Genomic DNA, 7,969 nt, shown 5'->3' on the forward strand with positions numbered 1-7,969 from the left:
ACCTGTCACCATCCTTCGCAATGAAGTGGTGTACTGAGGATGTTGGTTCACAGAGCACGAGCCATATCAGACTCAGACAGCTTATCCAATGAGCTACTCCATCTGCGTACCACTTTCCAATGAAATGGATACTCTGAACAGGAGATTCGCAGTGCCTTACACCCGAAGCGGGTTACCCAATGTGAGGAAGTGGAAGAAGGTGAAGAACAAAGGGGAATGGTCATCTTGCCATACATCGGTGGTGTCTCTTCAAAAATAGAAAGATTATTGAAGAGGCATGAAGTTAAATGTGTCTTTTGTCCACCAGCAAAACTCAGAGCTTTCTTGGGCTCATCTAAGGACAGCCTTGGCCTAAGAAGACCTGGTGTTTACGAGATTCTTTGTCGCTGCGGCATGTTGTACATCGGACAAACTTGTCGCACTGTAGAAGAAAGATGTACTGAACACAGACGCTACACTCGTCTGGAGCAACCAGAAAAGTCTGAAGTGGCCGAGCATTGTCTCAGTACAGGCCATTCTATGAATTACCAACATACCAAAATTCTCGCATCGACGAGTTCATACTGGGACAGTGTTATTAAGGAAGCAGTGGAAATACGTAGCTCGACGAATCTTGTAAACAGAGACACGGGCTTTCAGCTCAGTACAGCATGGGATCCAGCACTGGCCATATTGAAGTCGCCTTCGAGCAGAGAGGAGTACTATTGGTCATACGACAGATGATGATTCACCAGCAACATAAATATTCTGTTGACAATGGGAGGATAATCAAGGTGCCTAAGCGGTTGCACATTTTTGCTTGCGGCTTCCGACAGAGGTCGCTGGGGTGGCCGATGGCAGCGCAGAGCAGTAGCGGCGGCCTCCACACTTGCAGCTTCTGACAGAGGTCGCTGGGACGGCTGATGGCAGCGCAGAGTAGGGGTGGCAGCCTTCATGCACGCGCTGAAGTCTTTGGTTCTCCATCCTGTAGGTGGCATTGCTGTCCTTCCAGCTATCAGTTGATATCGTCGCTATTGGCCATTGAATTTGGCGCCTCCATTGCACGCGCACTTCCTGCCTAAGACTGGCATAAATAGGGGGCTCTGGTCCTGCCTTAGCAGTGTGTTCATCACACCTGAAGATGTCGGCCAGTTGCACTGGTGAAATGTTGTGGAGTTTTCACTATTAAATCTGACGTCTCGCCCGAGAACCATATATACAACATGTCCGTCGAGAAAACCTCAAGCAACACATTAATAACCTGATTTGTGTTGGGAGATCAGGTCAGAGGGGTAACTGATACTGGAATATTCATTTTTATAATATTATAAGAGATTCAGTGACGTGAGTGCTTAATTTCAAGGCCAATTTACATTTAATTTGGAAAGTGAATATTATATATTCAACTGTGCAGAGGTATTTATAGCCTCTGGTGAAAACAAGTTACATGTATTATAAACCAAAAGTGCAAGTGTTTGAAGTTTCACGAAATTATAGGCCCATATATCTTCTATAAGAGAACAATATTTCAAATTAAACATTCAATGTTCATAAAGAAATTGATACTAAGTGAGCTATTATTACTTAGATCAAAGATAGTGCAACTAACCAAGTAACCATTTCATAAAAGAAACTGCACTTAAGCAACAGTTTGAGATAGCAGTGGAAAAAATCTATGAATCTCCCTGTAGCTGATTAAAAAAAAAACTGGATTTGAACATAAAGTATTTGCTTGGTATCCTTAGGAACCAATTCCCACATTCAGGCCTAGAGTGGACAAGAACCTATCTGTAATCAATGAATTTTCTTTGGATGCATGTGAGATGCAATCTTTGTGGGTGTAGCTGGCTGTCTGATGAAGACTAGGTACATTACCAGAATGAGATTTTCACTCTGCAGCGGAGTGTGCGCTGATATGAAACTTCCTGGCAGATTAAAACTGTGTGCCCGACCGAGACTCGAACTCGGGACCTTTGCCTTTTCGCGGGCAAGCGCTCTACCAACTGAGCTACCGAAGCACGACTCACGCCCGGTACTCACAGCTTTACTTCTGCCAGTACCTCGTCTCCTACCTTCCAAACTCTACAGAAGCTCTCCTGCGAAACTTGCAGAACTAGCACTCCTGAAAGAAAGGATATTGCGGAGACATGGCTTAGCCACAGCCTGGGGGATGTTTCCAGAATGAGATTTTCACTCTGCAGCGGAGTGTGCGCTGATATGAAACTTCCTGGCAGATTAAAACTGTGTGCCCGACCGAGACTCGAACTCGGGACCTTTGCCTTTCGCGGGCAAGCGCTCTACCAACTGAGCTACCGAAGCACGACTCACGCCCGGTACTCACAGCTTTACTTCTGCCAGTACCTCGTCTCCTACCTTCCAAACTCTACAGAAGCTCTCCTGCGAAACTTGCAGAACTAGCACTCCTGAAAGAAAGGATATTGCGGAGACATGGCTTAGCCACAGCCTGGGGGATGTTTCCAGAATGAGATTTTCACTCTGCAGCGGAGTGTGCGCTGATATGAAACTTCCTGGCAGATTAAAACTGTGTGCCCGACCGAGACTCGAACTCGGGACCTTTGCCTTTCGCGGGCAAGCGCTCTACCAACTGAGCTACCGAAGCACGACTCACGCCCGGTACTCACAGCTTTACTTCTGCCAGTACCTCGTCTCCTACCTTCCAAACTCTACAGAAGCTCTCCTGCGAAACTTGCAGAACTAGCACTCCTGAAAGAAAGGATATTGCGGAGACATGGCTTAGCCACAGCCTGGGGGATGTTTCCAGAATGAGATTTTCACTCTGCAGCGGAGTGTGCGCTGATATGAAACTTCCTGGCAGATTAAAACTGTGTGCCCGACCGAGACTCGAACTCGGGACCTTTGCCTTTCGCGGGCAAGCGCTCTACCGACTGAGCTACCGAAGCACGACTCACGCCCGGTACTCACAGCTTTACTTCTGCCAGTACCTCGTCTCCTACCTTCCAAACTCTACAGAAGCTCTCCTGCGAAACTTGCAGAACTAGCACTCCTGAAAGAAAGGATATTGCGGAGACATGGCTTAGCCACAGCCTGGGGGATGTTTCCAGAATGAGATTTTCACTCTGCAGCGGAGTGTGCGCTGATATGAAACTTCCTGGCAGATTAAAACTGTGTGCCCGACCGAGACTCGAACTCGGGACCTTTGCCTTTCGCGGGCAAGCGCTCTACCAACTGAGCTACCGAAGCACGACTCACGCCCGGTACTCACAGCTTTACTTCTGCCAGTACCTCGTCTCCTACCTTCCAAACTCTACAGAAGCTCTCCTGCGAAACTTGCAGAACTAGCACTCCTGAAAGAAAGGATATTGCGGAGACATGGCTTAGCCACAGCCTGGGGGATGTTTCCAGAATGAGATTTTCACTCTGCAGCGGAGTGTGCGCTGATATGAAACTTCCTGGCAGATTAAAACTGTGTGCCCGACCGAGACTCGAACTCGGGACCTTTGCCTTTCGCGGGCAAGCGCTCTACCAACTGAGCTACCGAAGCACGACTCACGCCCGGTACTCACAGCTTTACTTCTGCCAGTACCTCGTCTCCTACCTTCCAAACTCTACAGAAGCTCTCCTGCGAAACTTGCAGAACTAGCACTCCTGAAAGAAAGGATATTGCGGAGACATGGCTTAGCCACAGCCTGGGGGATGTTTCCAGAATGAGATTTTCACTCTGCAGCGGAGTGTGCGCTGATATGAAACTTCCTGGCAGATTAAAACTGTGTGCCCGACCGAGACTCGAACTCGGGACCTTTGCCTTTCGCGGGCAAGCGCTCTACCAACTGAGCTACCGAAGCACGACTCACGCCCGGTACTCACAGCTTTACTTCTGCCAGTACCTCGTCTCCTACCTTCCAAACTCTACAGAAGCTCTCCTGCGAAACTTGCAGAACTAGCACTCCTGAAAGAAAGGATATTGCGGAGACATGGCTTAGCCACAGCCTGGGGGATGTTTCCAGAATGAGATTTTCACTCTGCAGCGGAGTGTGCGCTGATATGAAACTTCCTGGCAGATTAAAACTGTGTGCCCGACCGAGACTCGAACTCGGGACCTTTGCCTTTCGCGGGCAAGCGCTCTACCAACTGAGCTACCGAAGCACGACTCACGCCCGGTACTCACAGCTTTACTTCTGCCAGTACCTCGTCTCCTACCTTCCAAACTCTACAGAAGCTCTCCTGCGAAACTTGCAGAACTAGCACTCCTGAAAGAAAGGATATTGCGGAGACATGGCTTAGCCACAGCCTGGGGGATGTTTCCAGAATGAGATTTTCACTCTGCAGCGGAGTGTGCGCTGATATGAAACTTCCTGGCAGATTAAAACTGTGTGCCCGACCGAGACTCGAACTCGGGACCTTTGCCTTTCGCGGGCAAGCGCTCTACCAACTGAGCTACCGAAGCACGACTCACGCCCGGTACTCACAGCTTTACTTCTGCCAGTACCTCGTCTCCTACCTTCCAAACTCTACAGAAGCTCTCCTGCGAAACTTGCAGAACTAGCACTCCTGAAAGAAAGGATATTGCGGAGACATGGCTTAGCCACAGCCTGGGGGATGTTTCCAGAATGAGATTTTCACTCTGCAGCGGAGTGTGCGCTGATATGAAACTTCCTGGCAGATTAAAACTGTGTGCCCGACCGAGACTCGAACTCGGGACCTTTGCCTTTCGCGGGCAAGCGCTCTACCAACTGAGCTACCGAAGCACGACTCACGCCCGGTACTCACAGCTTTACTTCTGCCAGTACCTCGTCTCCTACCTTCCAAACTCTACAGAAGCTCTCCTGCGAAACTTGCAGAACTAGCACTCCTGAAAGAAAGGATATTGCGGAGACATGGCTTAGCCACAGCCTGGGGGATGTTTCCAGAATGAGATTTTCACTCTGCAGCGGAGTGTGCGCTGATATGAAACTTCCTGGCAGATTAAAACTGTGTGCCCGACCGAGACTCGAACTCGGGACCTTTGCCTTTCGCGGGCAAGCGCTCTACCAACTGAGCTACCGAAGCACGACTCACGCCCGGTACTCACAGCTTTACTTCTGCCAGTACCTCGTCTCCTACCTTCCAAACTCTACAGAAGCTCTCCTGCGAAACTTGCAGAACTAGCACTCCTGAAAGAAAGGATATTGCGGAGACATGGCTTAGCCACAGCCTGGGGGATGTTTCCAGAATGAGATTTTCACTCTGCAGCGGAGTGTGCGCTGATATGAAACTTCCTGGCAGATTAAAACTGTGTGCCCGACCGAGACTCGAACTCGGGACCTTTGCCTTTCGCGGGCAAGCGCTCTACCAACTGAGCTACCGAAGCACGACTCACGCCCGGTACTCACAGCTTTACTTCTGCCAGTACCTCGTCTCCTACCTTCCAAACTCTACAGAAGCTCTCCTGCGAAACTTGCAGAACTAGCACTCCTGAAAGAAAGGATATTGCGGAGACATGGCTTAGCCACAGCCTGGGGGATGTTTCCAGAATGAGATTTTCACTCTGCAGCGGAGTGTGCGCTGATATGAAACTTCCTGGCAGATTAAAACTGTGTGCCCGACCGAGACTCGAACTCGGGACCTTTGCCTTTCGCGGGCAAGCGCTCTACCAACTGAGCTACCGAAGCACGACTCACGCCCGGTACTCACAGCTTTACTTCTGCCAGTACCTCGTCTCCTACCTTCCAAACTCTACAGAAGCTCTCCTGCGAAACTTGCAGAACTAGCACTCCTGAAAGAAAGGATATTGCGGAGACATGGCTTAGCCACAGCCTGGGGGATGTTTCCAGAATGAGATTTTCACTCTGCAGCGGAGTGTGCGCTGATATGAAACTTCCTGGCAGATTAAAACTGTGTGCCCGACCGAGACTCGAACTCGGGACCTTTGCCTTTCGCGGGCAAGCGCTCTACCAACTGAGCTACCGAAGCACGACTCACGCCCGGTACTCACAGCTTTACTTCTGCCAGTACCTCGTCTCCTACCTTCCAAACTCTACAGAAGCTCTCCTGCGAAACTTGCAGAACTAGCACTCCTGAAAGAAAGGATATTGCGGAGACATGGCTTAGCCACAGCCTGGGGGATGTTTCCAGAATGAGATTTTCACTCTGCAGCGGAGTGTGCGCTGATATGAAACTTCCTGGCAGATTAAAACTGTGTGCCCGACCGAGACTCGAACTCGGGACCTTTGCCTTTCGCGGGCAAGCGCTCTACCAACTGAGCTACCGAAGCACGACTCACGCCCGGTACTCACAGCTTTACTTCTGCCAGTACCTCGTCTCCTACCTTCCAAACTCTACAGAAGCTCTCCTGCGAAACTTGCAGAACTAGCACTCCTGAAAGAAAGGATATTGCGGAGACATGGCTTAGCCACAGCCTGGGGGATGTTTCCAGAATGAGATTTTCACTCTGCAGCGGAGTGTGCGCTGATATGAAACTTCCTGGCAGATTAAAACTGTGTGCCCGACCGAGACTCGAACTCGGGACCTTTGCCTTTCGCGGGCAAGCGCTCTACCAACTGAGCTACCGAAGCACGACTCACGCCCGGTACTCACAGCTTTACTTCTGCCAGTACCTCGTCTCCTACCTTCCAAACTCTACAGAAGCTCTCCTGCGAAACTTGCAGAACTAGCACTCCTGAAAGAAAGGATATTGCGGAGACATGGCTTAGCCACAGCCTGGGGGATGTTTCCAGAATGAGATTTTCACTCTGCAGCGGAGTGTGCGCTGATATGAAACTTCCTGGCAGATTAAAACTGTGTGCCCGACCGAGACTCGAACTCGGGACCTTTGCCTTTCGCGGGCAAGCGCTCTACCAACTGAGCTACCGAAGCACGACTCACGCCCGGTACTCACAGCTTTACTTCTGCCAGTACCTCGTCTCCTACCTTCCAAACTCTACAGAAGCTCTCCTGCGAAACTTGCAGAACTAGCACTCCTGAAAGAAAGGATATTGCGGAGACATGGCTTAGCCACAGCCTGGGGGATGTTTCCAGAATGAGATTTTCACTCTGCAGCGGAGTGTGCGCTGATATGAAACTTCCTGGCAGATTAAAACTGTGTGCCCGACCGAGACTCGAACTCGGGACCTTTGCCTTTCGCGGGCAAGCGCTCTACCAACTGAGCTACCGAAGCACGACTCACGCCCGGTACTCACAGCTTTACTTCTGCCAGTACCTCGTCTCCTACCTTCCAAACTCTACAGAAGCTCTCCTGCGAAACTTGCAGAACTAGCACTCCTGAAAGAAAGGATATTGCGGAGACATGGCTTAGCCACAGCCTGGGGGATGTTTCCAGAATGAGATTTTCACTCTGCAGCGGAGTGTGCGCTGATATGAAACTTCCTGGCAGATTAAAACTGTGTGCCCGACCGAGACTCGAACTCGGGACCTTTGCCTTTCGCGGGCAAGCGCTCTACCAACTGAGCTACCGAAGCACGACTCACGCCCGGTACTCACAGCTTTACTTCTGCCAGTACCTCGTCTCCTACCTTCCAAACTCTACAGAAGCTCTCCTGCGAAACTTGCAGAACTAGCACTCCTGAAAGAAAGGATATTGCGGAGACATGGCTTAGCCACAGCCTGGGGGATGTTTCCAGAATGAGATTTTCACTCTGCAGCGGAGTGTGCGCTGATATGAAACTTCCTGGCAGATTAAAACTGTGTGCCCGACCGAGACTCGAACTCGGGACCTTTGCCTTTCGCGGGCAAGCGCTCTACCAACTGAGCTACCGAAGCACGACTCACGCCCGGTCTTAAATACATACTGCTGGCTGAATAACGAGGTTACCCCACATTAAGAAAGCCATATCACTGCAACCAGTGCATTGGAGTTGGCACCTTTAAAACCCGCCTGTTTCTTTAGATACGTTGACGTATCTTGAAGTTACATTCCATCAAAATGGTTATAGTGATAGACAGATTGAACGTGTGTTGCGCTATCGACCAACTGTACATCGGGTGATTGATGATAATTCTGAGTCAACACCTA

At 50.1% G+C, this 7,969-nt stretch overlaps 18 non-coding genes across 18 annotated transcripts; all 18 read right to left on the reverse strand.

The window, feature by feature from the left end:
• Positions 1-2,224: 2,224 nt before the first annotated feature.
• On the reverse strand, positions 2,225-2,299 carry Trnas-cga. The gene has a single exon. It is a non-coding gene; the product is annotated as a tRNA-Ser (tRNA).
• Positions 2,300-2,525: 226 nt separating this feature from the next.
• Positions 2,526-2,600, reverse strand: Trnas-cga. The gene has a single exon. It is a non-coding gene; the product is annotated as a tRNA-Ser (tRNA).
• A 527-nt stretch (positions 2,601-3,127) lies between these two features.
• On the reverse strand, positions 3,128-3,202 carry Trnas-cga. Its single transcript has one exon. It is a non-coding gene; the product is annotated as a tRNA-Ser (tRNA).
• Positions 3,203-3,428: 226 nt separating this feature from the next.
• Positions 3,429-3,503, reverse strand: Trnas-cga. Its single transcript has one exon. It is a non-coding gene; the product is annotated as a tRNA-Ser (tRNA).
• A 226-nt stretch (positions 3,504-3,729) lies between these two features.
• Positions 3,730-3,804, reverse strand: Trnas-cga. Its single transcript has one exon. It is a non-coding gene; the product is annotated as a tRNA-Ser (tRNA).
• A 226-nt stretch (positions 3,805-4,030) lies between these two features.
• Positions 4,031-4,105, reverse strand: Trnas-cga. Its single transcript has one exon. It is a non-coding gene; the product is annotated as a tRNA-Ser (tRNA).
• Positions 4,106-4,331: 226 nt separating this feature from the next.
• On the reverse strand, positions 4,332-4,406 carry Trnas-cga. The gene has a single exon. It is a non-coding gene; the product is annotated as a tRNA-Ser (tRNA).
• Positions 4,407-4,632: 226 nt separating this feature from the next.
• Positions 4,633-4,707, reverse strand: Trnas-cga. The gene has a single exon. It is a non-coding gene; the product is annotated as a tRNA-Ser (tRNA).
• Positions 4,708-4,933: 226 nt separating this feature from the next.
• Positions 4,934-5,008, reverse strand: Trnas-cga. The gene has a single exon. It is a non-coding gene; the product is annotated as a tRNA-Ser (tRNA).
• Positions 5,009-5,234: 226 nt separating this feature from the next.
• Positions 5,235-5,309, reverse strand: Trnas-cga. The gene has a single exon. It is a non-coding gene; the product is annotated as a tRNA-Ser (tRNA).
• Positions 5,310-5,535: 226 nt separating this feature from the next.
• Positions 5,536-5,610, reverse strand: Trnas-cga. The gene has a single exon. It is a non-coding gene; the product is annotated as a tRNA-Ser (tRNA).
• A 226-nt stretch (positions 5,611-5,836) lies between these two features.
• Trnas-cga lies at positions 5,837-5,911 on the reverse strand. The gene has a single exon. It is a non-coding gene; the product is annotated as a tRNA-Ser (tRNA).
• A 226-nt stretch (positions 5,912-6,137) lies between these two features.
• On the reverse strand, positions 6,138-6,212 carry Trnas-cga. The gene has a single exon. It is a non-coding gene; the product is annotated as a tRNA-Ser (tRNA).
• A 226-nt stretch (positions 6,213-6,438) lies between these two features.
• On the reverse strand, positions 6,439-6,513 carry Trnas-cga. Its single transcript has one exon. It is a non-coding gene; the product is annotated as a tRNA-Ser (tRNA).
• A 226-nt stretch (positions 6,514-6,739) lies between these two features.
• Trnas-cga lies at positions 6,740-6,814 on the reverse strand. Its single transcript has one exon. It is a non-coding gene; the product is annotated as a tRNA-Ser (tRNA).
• A 226-nt stretch (positions 6,815-7,040) lies between these two features.
• On the reverse strand, positions 7,041-7,115 carry Trnas-cga. The gene has a single exon. It is a non-coding gene; the product is annotated as a tRNA-Ser (tRNA).
• A 226-nt stretch (positions 7,116-7,341) lies between these two features.
• Trnas-cga lies at positions 7,342-7,416 on the reverse strand. Its single transcript has one exon. It is a non-coding gene; the product is annotated as a tRNA-Ser (tRNA).
• Positions 7,417-7,642: 226 nt separating this feature from the next.
• Positions 7,643-7,717, reverse strand: Trnas-cga. The gene has a single exon. It is a non-coding gene; the product is annotated as a tRNA-Ser (tRNA).
• Between the last annotated feature and the right edge of the window lie 252 nt (positions 7,718-7,969).

Source organism: Schistocerca americana, chromosome 4 (genome assembly GCF_021461395.2).
Source record: "Schistocerca americana isolate TAMUIC-IGC-003095 chromosome 4, iqSchAmer2.1, whole genome shotgun sequence".
Lineage (NCBI taxonomy): Eukaryota > Metazoa > Arthropoda > Insecta > Orthoptera > Acrididae > Schistocerca > Schistocerca americana.